The sequence below is a fragment of the Canis lupus genome, chromosome 25 (assembly GCF_011100685.1).
Source record: "Canis lupus familiaris isolate Mischka breed German Shepherd chromosome 25, alternate assembly UU_Cfam_GSD_1.0, whole genome shotgun sequence".
NCBI classification, from domain to species: Eukaryota; Metazoa; Chordata; class Mammalia; order Carnivora; family Canidae; genus Canis; species Canis lupus.
The window spans coordinates 37,516,433-37,533,145 of NC_049246.1; the positions used below are offsets into that span (position 1 = coordinate 37,516,433).

Here is a 16,713-nt window from a genome sequence, read left to right on the forward strand (position 1 = left end):
CTGCAATCCCAGAGACCCTCAGGTTCTGTGCCCACTCCCCTGGCTGTGCAGGCCCCTGAGGGTGCCCCCCTCGCCCCTTCCCTTTGCTATGAGCATTTATCATCTCCTGATACACTGCACACTTGTCTGTCCACGATGTGTCTCCTGACCTCAGCCTGGCCCACACGCTCTTCCTGTGCCAGATGACAGCTTGCTTGCAGGTCTTGTGACCTGTGATCCTGGGCACATGATGAGGGTGGGGAGGAAGACCGGAGAGAAAAGCAGGACAAAGAAAAAATGGAGCTGGCCTCTGCTGTGGGATGCCAAGCACTCAGCCTCCCTAGGACCCTCGGCAGAGCCTAAAGGGCTCCCTGAAGCCACTGGCTGGGAAGGAAGAGAGGCTGGCACTAGTTCACAGCCTGCACTTCCAGGGGGCAGGAGTGGGTGCGGGGGTGTGGGAGGGCCACTCCCAGATGTGGCAAACTGGGGGATCCCTGGGTGGCGCAGCGGTTTGGCGCCTGCCTTTGGCCCAGGGCGCGATCCTGGAGACCTGGGATCGAATCCCACATCAGGCTCCTGGTGCATGGAGCCTGCTTCTCCCTCTGCCTATGTCTCTGCCTCTCTCTCTCTCTCTCCGTGACTATCATAAATAAATAAAAAATTAAAAAAAAAAGATTTTTAAAAAAGATGTGGCAAACTGGGAGGCCACGTCTAAAGGCACTCGATGGGCGTCCGGCTCATAGAGAGACAAATTCACCCATCCCTGCTGTTTCCTTCTACTCTGGCCTTCAGTGGGTGGGTTGATGCCAGACCCTGTCCCAGTCACTGAACCCTGAGGCTGGTGTCCTTGTCCATGTCTGCAGAAGGCTAAATTCAGAGTACAGTCGATGTTCTCTTATTACGTGCTGCGCTGTCTACAGCAGTCCAGAAAAGAGGGCGGCCACCGAGCTCTGGAAATGCAGCTGGTCTGAACCCAGAAGAACTGTCAGCATAGAATATGCAGTAGAACCCAAAGACTTGGTAAACAAAGAAAAAATAATGAATGTAAAACATCTTACTAATAATGTTGAGATTGGGGAGCTTGGGTGGCTCAGTTGGTTAAGTGTCTGCCTTCAGCTCAGGTCATAATCTCAGGGTTCTGGTATGGAACCCCACAGTCGGGCTCCCTGCTTAGTGGGGAGTCTGCTTCTCCCTCTCTCTCTGACCCTCCCCCTGCTTGTGTGTGCTCTCTCTCAAATGAATAAATAAAAATCTCTGAAAAACTTTTAAAAAGTAATGTTGAGATTGAGTAGATGTTGAAAGAATAATATTTTGGATCTATGCCTTATATAAAATATGTCATAAAATCAGGTCACCCTTTTCTTTCTGCTTTTTTACTGTACTTCCAGAAAATTTTAAATTGCATATATTTCTATCGGACAATGTTGATCCAGGGCAGAGTGCATTTGGCTCTACGTTTTTGACACTTGGGCAGACAGCCCTCTCTCTGGGGAAGACTAGGTCAAGCCACCCAATAGATGCCAGTAGCACCCCTCTCTCCAACAGGACCACCAGAATATCTGCAAACATCACCCAAGTGCCCAGGTCCCCTGCCCTGTGTGTGTGAGGGCAGCTGATTTCCCATTCTGTGCACAGGAGGAAATGTCATAGCGAGACTGGTAGGAAGTCAGATCTGTCCTTGTCTTGTTTGGAGCACAGAGTGCGATGAGGCACCATTGCGGGTGGAGGAGTGAGCTTTTCTGGAATTCTTCAGTCCTTGCTATGTGCTCGTGATAACTGAGCCCAGGTGAGCCCGATGCCTGGTCCATCAGCAGGACCAGGGTGATGCCTGCACACAGGACTGGGCGTGCTGAGCACTTGCTGAGGGCCCTGTGTGCACTGTTCCCCCTGCACCAACATCATGAGCCCCACTACCTAGGCAGGGACAGCACTTCCTCAGCAATGACAGCTCTTCCTCTTTTCACCATAGATGCAGGCAATTTTGAAAGTTTTGAAGTGATTACCCTCTCAGCATCATACTCAAGCTTTCTCCTTACCCCAGGGAGGGAATCCCAGATACTTTCCCCTGATTCAGAAGCTGAGAAGAAAAGCCCTGATACCTTAGAAAAAGGCTCCTTTTGTTTCCCTCCAAAGATTTTTCTTTTTTTCTTTTTTTTAAGATTTTATATATCCATTCATGAGAGACACACAGAGAGAGGCAGAGACACAGGCAGAGGGAGAAGCAGGCTCCATGCAAGGAGCCCGATGTGGGACTTGATCCTGGGACTCCGGGATCATGACCTGAGCTAAAGGCAGACACTCAACCATTGAGCCACCCAGGCGTCCCAAAGATTTTTCTTTTAAAATTTTTAAAAAGATTTTTAAAAATTTATTCATGAGAGACACACAGAGAAAGGCAGAGACATAGGCAGAGGGAGAAGCAGGCTCCCTGCAGGGAGCATGATGTGGGACTTTATCCCAGGACGCCAGGATCACACTCTGAGCCAAAGGCAGATGCTCAACCACTGAGCCACCTGGGCATCCCAGCAAAGGTGCTTTTGTTAAGGAGTCTGATCTTAAAAAGTGAACTCCTCTCTCTGAAGCAGGAGACCTTGGTTCTTGTCTCATGGAGTCAAAGAATGAATCTCACGGACAAAGGAGAGTAAGTAAAGCAATAGAAGTTTATTAAATGAGGATACAGAGAGAGCTATCAAGAGTGAGGGGATCCTGACAGGGATGCCATGGGGGTTTTGTAGGGTTGGTCCTTTATTGAAAGCCAACCAAGGAACCTAAATCCTTTTACCATCTCTATTGACATCACCATTGAGTAAGAACTAGTGATGACATCCTCAATGGCTTACTTCCTTTTCAGGGTCTTTGTTGGTCACAAGTAGCTGTTAAAACAAGACCCCGCCTCTGGCACCTGGGACTGGATGATCTGGTTTATTTATCTCTGGTTTACTTTCATCTGCACATTTTTGGGATTTTTGTGAGCCTGATTCTATGGCCTGCCTGTCCCTTACTCATTTCCACTCATTTACCAGTTTAACAGGCACATTATGGGCTCAGGAGAAACTTTAAAATTTGTGGTGGGAATAGGAGCATTAATAACTATTAATATACCTTTTAGATGTTGTCTACTTTGCACTTTCAGGGGAATCAATTTTGAAAATCATGGGAAGTATTCATGACTACAGCTCAAGTAGGGAGAGAACAGGGAACTGGAGGAGCCTTGGAGGTCTTTTTTTTTTTTAAGATTTATTTATTTATTTATTTATTTATTTATTTATTTAGAGAGAGGCAGAGACACAGGCAGAGGGAGAAGCAGGCTCCATGCAGGGAGCCTGATGTGGGACTCCATCCCAGGACTGCTGAGCCATCGGGGCTGCCCTGGAGTTTCTTTCTTTCTTTTTTTTTTTTTTAATTTTTTTTTAAACTTTTATTTATTTATTTATTTATTTATGATAGTCATACAGAGAGAGAGAGAGGCAAAGACACAACAGGTAGAGGGAGAAGCAGGCTCCATGCACCGGGAGCCTGATGTGGGATTCGATCCCGGGTCTCCAGGATCGCGCCCTGGGCCAAAGGCAGGCGCCAAACCGCTGTGCCACCCAGGGATCCCTGGAGTTTCTATTACAAATGGAGCACTAGGGATTCCTGGGTGGCTCAGCGGTTGAGCGTCTGCCTTTGGCCCAGGGCATGATCCTGGAGACCTAGGATAGAGTCCCACCCCGGGGCCAAGTCCCACATCAGGCTCCCTGCAGGGAGCCTGCTTCTCCCTCTGCCTGTGTCTCTGCCTCTCTCTCTCTGTGTTTCTCATGAATAAACAAATAAAATCTTAAAAAAAAAAAAAAACCCTAAAGAAAGACCAAATGCAGCCCCATATCCTTCATGACAAATCTCAACAAAAGCTTTCTAACCACATCTGTCCAGAGATCACAAATGATCTCTCCAGGTCTGCCTAGGTCTTGGTAACAGGAGCCCAATGCTTTGGGGGAATCCGTAGAAAAAGGCAGGGCTCCCTAATGTCCATGGTTAACATTTCCATTCTGAGCACCTGATGTGAAAATTGCTTGAAGAGGACAACCCAGCTAGTGAAGAATGAATACCCCACCCCGCCCAGTCCACAGAAAAATAGAAAGACAGGGCAACTCTTTGCTACAGAGACAGAGTGAGTGTGTGTGTGTGTGTGTGTGTGTTTTCAATGAAATTCCTCATATTGCCTACTCTGTATTTCTTCACCTAATTTCTTAAGGAGATGGAGCCCTAAGGTTTCAAAATATTTTCTTGTAAATCTCTTGTGTTTAATTCATTTTATTCTTTAATGTCATAGTATGAGGGGATCCCTGGGTGGCTCAGCAGTTCAGCGCCTGCCTTTGGCCCAGGGCGTGATCCTGGAGTCCGGGGATCAAGTCCCACATTGGGCTTCCTGCATGGAGCCTGCTTCTCCCTCTGCCTGTGTCTCTGCCTCTCTCTCTTTCTCTCTCTCTTTGTGTCTGAATAAATAAATTAAAAAAAAACTTTAATGTCATAGTATGAAGTGCAGTATAGGAAATGAAACTATTACTTATAATCTCTCCCAAGCAGTGGTGAACACAGTAGAGCAACTCTTGATCCTCACAGATGAGGGTTAAGGACACAAGAACCCATGATCAAAGATCCCCAAATCTTCAAGGAAACAGATCTGATGGTGACAAACAATTGTTGGTCGTTAAGGCCGAGTAAGTCTTCCCCAGAGCGCTGGATGACAGACCCAGGATTCAAACTCAGGTCTAGTTTCCACCTCTGTGCATGTTTCTTCCTGCTCCTGAAATCCCTTTGCCTCTGCCCCACAGAGCTCAGGGACTGGATCCTGAATGTGGTGTGGGGGTCGCTTGATGGGACCCCCGGCCCTCTGCACAGAGCCTTGTACCTTCTGGGATGAGCTTGGCCCTCCCCAAAGCATGTGTTCCTATGCTCACCACTCCCTCAGATCCCTCCCTGGGGCTGAGCCTGTGGCCAGGACCAGGGCAGGTCCCCCCTGGCTGAGGGGAAGGAAGAAATACTCCAGAGCCCACGGAGAGCCACACAGGGGCAGAGGCGGCACAGGGAGGGCTGCCTGTGGGAGCCCCCAGCTCCTCTACAGGTACATCCCTGATGCTCGCCCCAGAAACAATGTAATCCAAACAAGCAGGACAGACTCAGAACTAGTAAGCTGAAGTGTGCAGACTACCTGAGGGCTTGAGATAATTCAGTTGTGGGAAAATGTCTATGCTCAGCTCCTTTTCAAAGGCAGGAGCTTCTTAGGTGTCAGCTGGGGGTCCCCAAGGCAAGTGCCCCCCAGGTTAAATAAGGGTTAGATTCATTCTGCAAGCAGACTCCAGCCTTTCCCCAACATTTAAATCTTTCTCCAGCCCTTGGATAAGAAGGGGTCATGGCAGGAAGAGAGTCTGGAAGGCCAGTCAGTCCAGATGGCGGTCAGGCCAGCAAGGGAAGCAGATCTGCTGCTGTTTACACAGCAAATTACATTTTCGAGTCATGTATCATAGCAAATTATGCCTGAAAAAAATCATTCTTTCCAGGCCAGTGAGCAGTTTCAAGGATTATTCAGTCAGAAGGGACTCCTGACCGTCCTGGGCTCAAGGTCAGGACAACAGAACTTCCTCCTGCAGGTGTGCACATTCCAGTCTTGGGGAGCTGCAGCTGGTGACCCGCACCCCCCACGCTGCTCAGGCTGCTGTACCCTGCCATTTATAGCTAGCCACCTTTTTCTGCCAAGGGCAGCAAGCTTTTCCTTAAAGCAAACAGCATGCACATAGACCAGTGATTTTTTTTGTTGTTGTTAACTTGAAATAACTGCAGGAGTTTTGGGCTTGGTTTTTCTACAGTTTTGATAGTTCCAGCAAGCAGCTGGGTCTGGTGAGCAAACACACATGTGACTGATCCATGAAAACTAAATATATTCCCAAGTGAAGACTCCCTTCGGATCCAATATTGCCAGGATTCAGAAGAGAGGTTGTCTCCTGCCAGCCAGCCACAGTCAGGAGGAGGGAGAGCATGCTCTTAGATCACGGATCTGGCTGCTAGGAGGTGCCAGGGGGTGCCTGCGAGTGACCCACGGGCTTTTGGGGTGTTTGCTTCTCAGCTCCTGTTGCACCGATGTGACTCAGTGGGCCTCTGTCCCACAGCAGCACACCTCCCCTTTCTCATGTTGTTGACAAATGGACTCAGAGGCTCAGGGAAGGCTGCCTGGTATCTGCCCCTGATGCACTTTCTAAGGGCTTGCACACACGAAAAATCCACCGGAGAATCTGTCCTTGGCTTATGGAGGCTTTGCACACTTGTTCTCCAAAAAAAGGAAAAAAAAAAGGAAAAAAAAAAAAAAAAGAAAGGAAAACTCTCTCCTCTCCTGTAGGAGGGGAATTCACTGAATATTGCCCTAAGGAAGCAGCAGCAGGGCTGACTCCAGAATATGCTCCCCCACCCTCCTACCGGCACTGCCCCCACCCGGCTCTGTCCCCCAAGCAGAAGGCGGGGCGCATCTGTTCCCAGGGGGCACACAGGAGGAGGGGAAGGGCGGTGAGTCCTTAGGGGGAGGGGAAGAGCATATGAAGAGTGTGGGGTCCAGGAGTCCTGAGGGGCTGCGTCTCATCAGCGGACCCCACACAGAGAATGGAGTCACGTCAGGTCTGTGAGCACGACCTTCCAGGCAGAGGAAAGAGCCAGAGCTAGGATCCGTGGAGGGAGAGGGTTTGTCTCCTTTGCAGTTCAGAGAGAAGCCCAGAAGGCTGGTGCCACGTGACCAAGGGGGAGCTGGGGGGGGGGGTTGGAGGCGCAGAGGGCTGGCAGTGCAGGGCCTGGCTGGCTGCAGCGCGAGTTCAGGGCACACATCCCACGCCACTGCAGCTTTGTCCCCAGACCCAGCACCTCCCCACCCTCCACCTCCTACCCGCTGAGTGCTTTAGGCCGCAGATGGCGGCACAGCGGACACCGCCAGACGCCTGTCCGGCTTAGGTCACTCTTGCAGTGGCTCCAGCGCACAGAAGCCCTGGAGGGGCCAGGCCATTCATGCTCTCATTTAAATGAATCTGAGGCTTTGGGAGCATTTGGTTTTAAAATTTGTACTATGGAAATTTACAAACACATGCAAACATAGATGTGCCCACCAGCCAGTTTTGACAGGTACACAGCTTGGTGAATCTGGTCTGTCCTCACCCCGTGTCCCTCTCTCCCAGGGGGATCAGGGCAATTCCCGACAGAGCATCTTTTCATCCACCCTGAGGATCTCTAAAGGATGGGGATGCTTTACAAGTATGATTGTAGCACTGCCCTCAAGCAAGAGTTAACAGTAATTGCTTAGCTAAATAAAGCTCCCAGCTGTGGTCCTCGTGATGTTGCTGAGTCCTGTTTAGCCAGTAGGTGCGCCAGAAGCGACGGTTCTCCCGTGGGGGCTAAGCCTTAGTCATGGACAGCAGCCTCTCCTTTGCCCCTTGTCAGGCCTGACACCCCTGTGACGGGGCAGAGTGAGGGAGAGACCATTTGGGAAAGAAGAAAGGAACAGCCCCAGTCCTCAGACACCCCCCCCCCCCCCCCCCCCCGCCCCGGGGAGGCTTCCAGCCGCATTGGGAGGGTCTCACAGCGGGTTGGAGGGGCCACCTGGGCAGGTCAGCCCCTGCAGACACCACCGCCTCAAAACCAGCCATCCCGTGCTAGCCTGGCCCAGAAACGTAAGCAAAGAAAGCTTGTTGTTTTAGCCCAGTAAGTCTAGGTATCATTGTTGCACACCAACAGAGGAGCAAAAAAAAAAAAAAAAAAAAAAAAAAAAATTCAGTGTTCTGGGTTCCCCAAAGAGCCCAAATGACACTTTTTCTTTGTTTGGATGGGAGGGTGTGATGGGTTGATGTGTTTGGTGAGTCTCCTAGTCTGCAAGTCACACATGCGTCCTTCACAGGGAGCCCTGCTCCCTCCTGAAGGTCAGCCTTTTACCTTCCCACTGGCAGCGCTCCTGGGGGTCATCTCAGGGGCTGACCACCTCCTGTGTAGACCTGGAAATCTGACCCTATGCCCGACTTCTGGGCAAATGAGGAGGATGGCTGGAGGCTCCTTTCTCTCCATGTGAGGACTCCGGAGACCTACCCCCTCCCCCAGCCGGGCCCACTGGTCCTCCCAGCAGGGAGGGGAGGGCCATGGTGACCTCCACCCCAGGCAGGGCTGTTCCCAGGCCCAGGGAAACCTGAAACCTTGTGTCCAAGTTCTTCCTTGAAACCTTAACTCCCACGGAGGCGCCGGTGTCAGCGGGGGTCCTTTGGGAGGAGAAGAGGTCCTGAGGTCAGCCCGGCATGAAGCCAGTGTCCTTGCACACAGGCTGGAGAGCTGGCTAGAAGGTGGCCTCGCTCTGTGATCGCGGGTACTCACCCCTGCCTGAGGGTACTGGCGGGGGGCGATCGTTGGTGGGGGGGCTTGGTGAGCAGGTAAGGGTCTGCGAGAGGGTGGGGGAGGGAAGGGGAGGAAAGTGGGGGGGAGGGGAGAGGGAAGTTCCTTGGTGGTGGGGAAAGTCCCTGAGAGAGTCCGCAGGAGGGTCAGTGCTCAGGGGAGGGTTGGCTGGCGGGGGGGGGGGGGGGGGGGGGGGGGGGTGTTGGAGTTCGCTGTGGGGGAGGGTCTGCAGGAGGGCTCGCTGCAGGCGGCTGGAGGAGGGGTTAGGGTCCGTGCATGGAGGAGGGGGAGAGAGTTCGCTGGGAGGGGGAGGTAGGGTCCCTGCGCGGGGGAGGGTTCGCTGGGGGGTAGGGTCCGCAGCAGGGCTCGCTGTGGCGGGGGGGGGGGGGGGGGGGGGGGTTCTGCTGGGCGGCTGGAGGGGGGCAGGGTCCGTGCACCTGGGCAGGGGTAGGATCCGTGCAGGGGGCTCGGGTTCGCTGGGGGATGGGACAGGGTTGGTGGGACGGTCGGTGCATGGGGAAGGGCCCACTCAAGGGCTCGCTGCAGGGGAGGGTCCGCGGGGGGGGGGGGCTTCGTGCGTGGAGGGGGGGACGGGAGGAGGCGGGGAGGAAGCATCTGCTTGCGGGAGGGTCTGTAGCCTCCTGGCCGGGATTGGACGGAGCGGGTGTAGACTGCCCCAAGACCGCTGGCTCGGGCGTCTCTGACACGGGCAGGAGGGGACAGGAGGGGACAGGAGGGTCAGGGCCCTGGGCCCGTGAAGCCCCCCCCCCTCTGCCCCCAGCAGTGGGTTCGGCTCCCGGAATTTCCCGGGGGTGGGGGTGGGGGTGGGCGCACCGCGGCTCCCGGGCACCAAGCGGCCGGCGGAAGGCAGTCCCGGCCCCTGCGCGCACCTGTGCACGCGTCCTGGGGCCTCGGATCTCCCGGTGGGGGTGGTCACCAGGCTGGTGTCTCCTCCTGGGAGATTAACAGCGACAGCCCCTGCCACCATCTCCCCGAGCAACCCCCCCACCCTTTTAAAAGATTTTATTTATTTATTCATGAAAGAGAGAGAGAGAGGCAGAGACACAGGCAGAGGGAGAAGCAGGCTCCATGCAGGGAGCCCGACGTGGGATTCGATCCCGGGTCTCCAGGATCACGCTATGGGCAGAAGGCAGGTGCTCAACCCCTGAGCCACCCGGGAATCCCAAGTCTTCCCTTAAGGGACGCTGACCTCCCTAGGGAACCGTGCGCCCAGGTCCATCACCGGAAAGGCCGAGCGCGCGTCCTGTCCACCTGTCCCCCCGCCCCCGGAGCGCGCTCCTCTGCGTCAGGTGGAGAAGCGGGCTTCACGCTAGGGCACACGGTCATCACCCACTGGATTCTGATTCAGTGTGACTCTCTGGTACCCAGAGTTCTCTAGAAGTCTGAGCTCCAACGTTTCAGGGCTGCAGTGGGAGCTCTGCCCTCCTGCAGAGTAGAGTGGGCCGCAGGGATCAGCACACCCCACCAAGTGAGAAAATGTGGAATGACTTGTGCCCTGGATCAGGCTTCTGTTGTTGCTGTAAAGAAATAACTGAACCGGAGAGCCTGGGAGGCTCAGGGCAAGACCTCAGAGTCCTGGGGTCAGCCTCAGCTGCTCAGCGGGGAGTCTGCTTCTCCCTCTCCCTCTGCTGCTCCCCCTGCTTGTGCTCTTTCTCTCTCTTTGGCTCACTCTCTTTCTCAAGTAAATAAATAAAATCTTAAAAAAAAACAACAACCCAAAAACCTAACAAATATTACTGGCTTAAAACAACGTGATTTTATTATACTGCCAGAAATCAGAAACCTAAAGTGAGGGCCAATTCCATCAGAGGCTCCAGGGCAGAGTCTGTTTCCTGACAGTTGTTGGGCTTCTGGGTCGACTGATTCCTTGGCTGGTGGTCACTCCCTCTTCACAGCTAGCTGCGCAGTATTGTCTCTTTTCTCTGGACTCTGCCCCCACGCATCTCCTTTCTTATACTCAGACCCTCCTGCCTCCCCTTACAATGACCCTGTGGGTGCGCTGGGCCTGGGAGAAGCTGTGGCCTCAGCCCCCAGGCACCCCGAGAAAGAGCCTGGGGCCAGAGGGCCGAGGCCTGGGACTCCAGCCAAGATGGGAAGGCTTGCAGAAGGAGCACAGGGGTCAGAGCAGAACTTCCCCAGCTCCACCCCTGCATCTGTGCCAGTGCTGAGGCCTGAACATGAATCTTACTTGAACATGCCCATCTCGAGGAGAAAGAGAAGTCACTGTTTCAGTCCAGCTAGTTACAGCTGAGGAGACTATTACGGGCTTCCACGTGGGATCACGCTCTGGGGTAGAGGCAGAACTCAGAGGGCTTGGTGTGGGCCTGGCAGGCATGTGGTCCCGATGGAGCCAGGGGCACAGGCAGGACGGTCCCGCAGGGGTGCTGCCTCTGAGCCCCTTCTCCTGGGACCGGTGCTTAGGAGAGTGCTCTGGGGAACCACATCACGAGGCAGCAGGGATTCAGGACTAGGGCACCTGGTTCTTTGGGTCCTGGGGAAAGGCTGACCTGCCCAGCTGGTCCTGCTGAATCTGAGCCACCCACACCCTCAGCTGACTGGAATTTGCCCCTGAGGTCATTTCTGTTTAATTCTGTTTTTTTTTTTTTTCAACCACATTGTCTTACACATTTATTTTTTATTTCTTAAAGATTATATTTATTTATTCATGAGAGACACACAGAGAGAGGCAGAGACACAGGCAGAGGGAGAAGCAGGCTCCATGTAGGGAGCCCCATGTGGGACTCGAACCTGGGACTCCAGGATCACGCCCTGGGCTGAAGGCAGGCGCCCAACCACTGAGCCACCCAGGCATCCCTGTCGTATACATCTAACAAGTATTAAGAAATCTGTTGTTTTATTATGTAAAGAAGCCAGATTAGCTTTTTTCTCTTTTTCTTTTTTCTTTTTTTAAAGATTTTATTTATTCATGAAAGACACAGAGAGAGAGAGGCAGAGACATAGGCAGAGAGAGAAGCAGGCTCCACGCAGGGAGACCGATGCGGGACTCGACCCCAGGACTCCAGGATCACGTCCTGGGCCAAAGGCAGGCGCTCAACTGCTGAGCCACCCAGGTGTCCCCAGATTAGCTTTTTTCACTTGGAGATAGACATTCAAGTTTCCTCATGTCTTTCAAGGCCTGATAGCTCATTTCTTTTTAGCTGAATAAATTCTGTTTTCTGTATGAATCCATTGACTTATCTATTCACCTACTGGAGGATATCTTGGCTACTTCCGAATTTTGACAGTTATGAAGAAAGCTGTTGTAAACATCCACTGAAGGTTTTGTGTAGATATATTCTCAAATCCTTTGGGTAAACAGGAGAGAGCATGATTGCTGGATTGTAAGTTAAGAGTATGTTTAGTTTTTGAGAAACCACTGAACCGTCTTCCAAAGCGGCCACCCCAGTCCACCTCCCACCAGCGGTGAGTGGGAGCTCCCGCTGCTGCACGTCCTCGCCAGTACTTGATGGTCAGTGCTGGGAATTTTGGCCGTTCCCATTGGGCGTTGGGATGTGCATTTCTCTGATAACTGTGATGTGGAGCATCTTCTCATATATACTTACTTGTCATCTTTATGAATTTTAATTATTTTCCAACATTCCTAGGGGGGAAAAAAGGGATGATTTTTTTTTTTAAAGGGATGATTTTTTATTGAAGTTTTCTGGCAAATTGAAGAGGTAGCACATATTTGTTCACAGGGCAGATGGTGTGCCTCTTGAACATTGATACACAAGCCTCCACAAACATCCAGAGAAGGAGTTTCCATAAGGAGACATAACATGGAACATTTTAAGCTCTAAGTATTTTGACTTTAGCTAATGATGAGGTGCTCCTTTAGGTTAGAGAGGTAGAGCATCTTGATTGTAACCACAGGCAAAGGAAGCTTTCTGCAAAGACTATCCATTATAATAAAGAACGGAAGTTTTGAGTAAAATGTTCCCTTCCTTTAACAGAACATTCTATCGATAAATAGAAATGTGTGGGTGGTTTCCCCCTTCTTTCTCTCCTCTGTGCTTTATTTATTTATTTTTATTTTTTATTTTTATTTATTTATGATAGTCACAGAGAGAGAGAGAGAGAGAGGCAGAGACACAGGCAGAGGGAGAAGCAGGCTCCATGCACCGGGAGCCCGATGTGGGATTCAATCCCGGGTCTCCAGGATCGCGCCCTGGGCCAAAGGCAGGCGCCAAACCGCTGTGCCACCCAGGGATCCCTATTTTATTTAAAAAAAAAAAATTATTATTATTTACATTTTGGGTGTGTTTATGTGTAAGCAAGGACACTACTCCCTCAAATTTGTTCAAACTGGTTCAACGCTCTGTTTTAATTCAAGTCAAATGCTGTTTTGGAAAGATTTTTGGTGTCATGTGTAATCTACGGTCTAATGATCCAGGCTGATTGAATGTTGAGTAAGAATTTATTTCTTTTCAGGACGGCTGGGTGGCTCAGTGATTGAGCATCTGCCTTCAGCTCAGGGCATGATCCCAGCCCAGGGATCAAGTCCTGCATCGGGCTCCCTGCAAGGAGCCTGCTTTTCCCTCTGCCTATGTCTCTTCTCTCTGTGTCTCTCATGAATAAATGATTAAGATTCATGAGAGACACAGAGAGAGACAGAGAGAGGCAGAGACACAGGCAGAGGGAGAAGCAGGCTCCATGCAGGGAGCCTATAAGGCCTTGATCCTGGGACTCCAGAATCACGCCCTGGGCTGAAGGCAGCGTTAAACTGCTGAGCCGCTCAGGCTGCCCAAAATCTTTATTTATTTATTTATTTATTTATTTTTTCCCAAAATCTTTAAATTAAAAAAAATATATTTCTTTTTATATCATGTTCACTTTTTTTTCATGTTCACTTTTTGAAAGTAGAAATTTTTTAGAGAAAGAAGGTAAATGCCACATATTTCAATTTATTTATTCATTTATTTTTAAAAGATTTTACTTTTTTTTTTTTTTTTTTTTTAATTTATGATAGTCACAGAGAGAGAGAGAGAGAGAGGCAGAGACACAGGCAGAGGGAGAAGCAGGCCCCAGGCAGGGGGCCCGACGTGGGACTCGATCCTGGGTCTCCAGGATCATGCCCTGGGCTGAAGGCAGCGCTAAACCACTGAGCCACAGGGGCTGCCCAGCTAGGGGTTTAGTAATGGGCGGGAATCCTCTTATTTCTACCTTGTGCCACGGTTCTTGGGGCCCCTGGTTTGCCCCTCTTTGAACTGCTGGGGAACCACCTACTATGGTTGTTATCAAATACTATCACCCCGTTCCGTTCCACTGTCTCAGATGGCTTCGGGCTTCTGCAGGTGCACACACCTAGTGACGGGGGCCAGGCCTTAGGTACTCCTACCCCCTCGTGCCCCATGCGCCCCGCACCTTGCTAGCACAGAGCTGTGTCCAGGACTGTTCTGTGAGCCTAAGCTGATGAGCCTGTGGAGGAAAATGTTGATCCGTCTTGCACCCAGATCAACTCCATCCTGAAGTCCCTGCTCCAGGGGAGAGCCGAGCCGGGTCCAGGACAGCCTTCCCAGCGCACTCGGTGTCGCCCCTGCCGAGAGATGTGGTGCGGTGGCTGGTTTCAGCCAGATGCTTCCCTGGCTGCACAGATTGCATGAAAAGCACAGCTGTGACACTTCGTGCCAAAAGGGTGGCTTGGAAAGCAAACTCTGGAGAGAAATTCAGGTTCAACTTCAGAGGAGCTTGTGGTCTGAGCAGATGTGTTTTCTCCCAGTGGACGGTCTGCAGAGGACCACAGGCCCAGACAGCGTCGTGTGTGAGGCTGCAGCAGGCCCTCCTCAGGGCCCACTCGCCACCCAGGCCACCATCCCAGCCCTGCCCTGCGTGGGGGAGAGGGGACATGGGAGAGGGGACACGGGAGGCGGGGTCACAGTGGGGGTACACAGAAGGGGGGACACTGGAAGCTCATAATGATCCAGTCTGGCCCCTGGGTGGGGGACATGGGAGGGGAGCCCGGAAGGGGGGCACACAAGAGGGGTACATGCTGGGGGAAGCGGGAGGGGTACATAGGAGGGGGTACCCGGGAGGGTACATAGCTCCTGTGTCCGTGCTTCCGAGGGTGAAGTAGGATGCCCTAAGGTTAGAGTCTGACAGGTGAAGAGCGCGGACAGAGGAGCAGGTCCCACAGAAGGGGCTGCAGGGCCCCTGATTCAGGGCGGATCTCAGGGCATCAAGAAGGAGCAGACACCTGAGGAGGTGGCACATGGGGACTCTATGTGATGCAGTGAAAGCAGAATGAACACCTGAGCTCTGAAGGTGGCATGACCTTTCCTACAGGTGCGCCAACTACGGCTCCGTCTTCTGCACGTTGTCTGAGCACATCCTGGCTCCGACCTGCTGTGGGGCCCCCTGTCCTCTGTGGACGTGCCTGTGAGGCCCACGGCCCCAGCCGGAAGTGTGGGTGATGGTGTATTGGTGAATCCACGGAAACGACGGAGGGATTCCAGCATCCACCCCTGGGGCTTCTCTCTTCCTCTCTGCTTCTTGATCTGGGGCGCCACCAGTGCACACACTCACAGACACACATGCACACGCCCACACACCTGCCCAGTGCATGCGTTCACACACACATGTGCACATGCACTCTCACAGGATGCAGGTGCACCCAGAAGCTCCTAGGGTGTCTCCTGAGGCACCGCTGCTGCACCCAGGGCACAGACACATGCATGCACATGCACACATATGCGCAGGATGCAGGTGCACCCAGAAGCTCCTAGGGCATCTCCCCAGACACCACTGCTGCATCCAGGGCACACAAACGTATGCATATGCACACATGCACGTGCACACACACGCACAGGACACAGGTGCACCTGGAAGCTCCTAGGGTGTCCCCCCAGGTGCCAAGCTGTCCGTCCCTCCTGGGGTGATGGGTCAGCCCGCACTCAGCATCAGCCTGAACCTGACGACCCCAGGTTGTAAACCTTACCGATAATGCGCATCAACAGGTGGGCACCGAAGATCATCTTGTTATGTCAGCACGTGCTGATGGACGTCCACACTCATCTTTGAGAGGCTGAGACTTTTGGACACAGTTGTGGACTGAGTTCATAGGCTGAGACCTAACCCGCCAACAGAAGGCAACTACGTTTGGAAGGAGGACCGTGACAGGGGTGCTCAGGGGTTGGGCTTTCTGGTAAGAAGAGGAGGTAAGGATCCAGGAGAGGCCCCAGGGTGGGGTGGGGGGCTCTGCCCACATCTCCAGCTTCCTGGGTCCTGGTTAAGCCGCTCTGTCTCTGCTGTGGAGTCGGTTCGGCCTTTACAGAAAGTCCTTGACTCCTCTTCTGTCCTCAGGTGCTTCCTCCGCCACCCTGGACTCCTCTCCACCCTCAGAGAAGACCTGCAGCAAGGCAGGGCCAAGTCCTCTTGTCGAAGGTGGAAAGGCAGCGTGCGTGCTCCGTTGGAAGGCCCTGCACCCAGTGCACTGTGCCCTGTGACCCGTGGGGGCTTGCAGAGCTTTGCTTCCTTTGGAGGTTCAACGTGGAGTTCTTGGAGCCTAAAGATAAGGCCATCTGTCACTTAGCAAGCACGTTGGTCACCTTCCTTTGTACACAGTCGTCATGACTCCAAAGGGTGCTTGAAAGGGAGACATTGTCACAGTCTTGAGAAACTGTGGGTAACCAGAGCGTTCATTCCACGCTGCCCATGTTTCACCTGGACCTGTGACCTCGGAGGGGTTCGTCCTCAAACTGAGAAATGGGTATCTCATCATCCTGGCATCATCCTTTCCATTTCACAGGTGTGGAAACTGCCTCGAGGAGGCCGAGGCAAAGTCACACAGGAAATAGAGACAAACCCACACATCGCTGTGCCAGGCACCAGGCCAATTCTCACTCTTGGCCTAGCAGAGAGAGCACATGTCACACATGTTCCAGCCAGGACAAGCAAGCAGCTGGTCTGGTCTTCACAGACAAGACACACAGATGGGAGTAGGAGGGCCTTCCCAGAGAAGATAGATGTATGCTGTCACCAGGTGCTGGCAAAAGGCTCCATCAGAGGCCTGTGTGGAAGAGGCTGGGAGTGTGCTGAGGCTTTGGAGCCTGGTTCTGTAGGAACAACAGGGAGTCAAACAAGGCCCTGAGTGGTAGACATGCATGAAGAGAGGAACCCAGAGCGGATGGGTGGTCAGGACAGCGGTGGTGTCTGTCAGGAGGTCCCAAGATGTGGTGGGAGCCCAGTTGGAGGAAGAAGAACTAGAACAATCCATGCTCTGAGCCACAGGAAACGTGCAATGGCATGAGGTTCATTTTTATTTTTTATTTTATATTATTTTTTTTAAAGATTTTATTCATTTATTCACAATAGGCATAGAGAGAA

At 52.4% G+C, this 16,713-nt stretch overlaps 1 long non-coding RNA gene across 2 annotated transcripts; it reads left to right on the forward strand.

The window, feature by feature from the left end:
- The first annotated feature begins 8,015 nt into the window (after nt 1-8,015).
- On the forward strand, nt 8,016-16,711 carry LOC111092380. 2 transcript variants are annotated; one of them, XR_005378716.1, is made up of 3 exons: nt 8,016-8,408; nt 14,674-15,545; nt 15,691-16,711. It is a non-coding gene; the product is annotated as an uncharacterized LOC111092380 (long non-coding RNA). The 2 variants fall into 2 exon arrangements; XR_005378715.1 differs by having other exon boundaries at nt 8,017-8,344.
- The last annotated feature ends 2 nt before the right edge of the window (nt 16,712-16,713 follow it).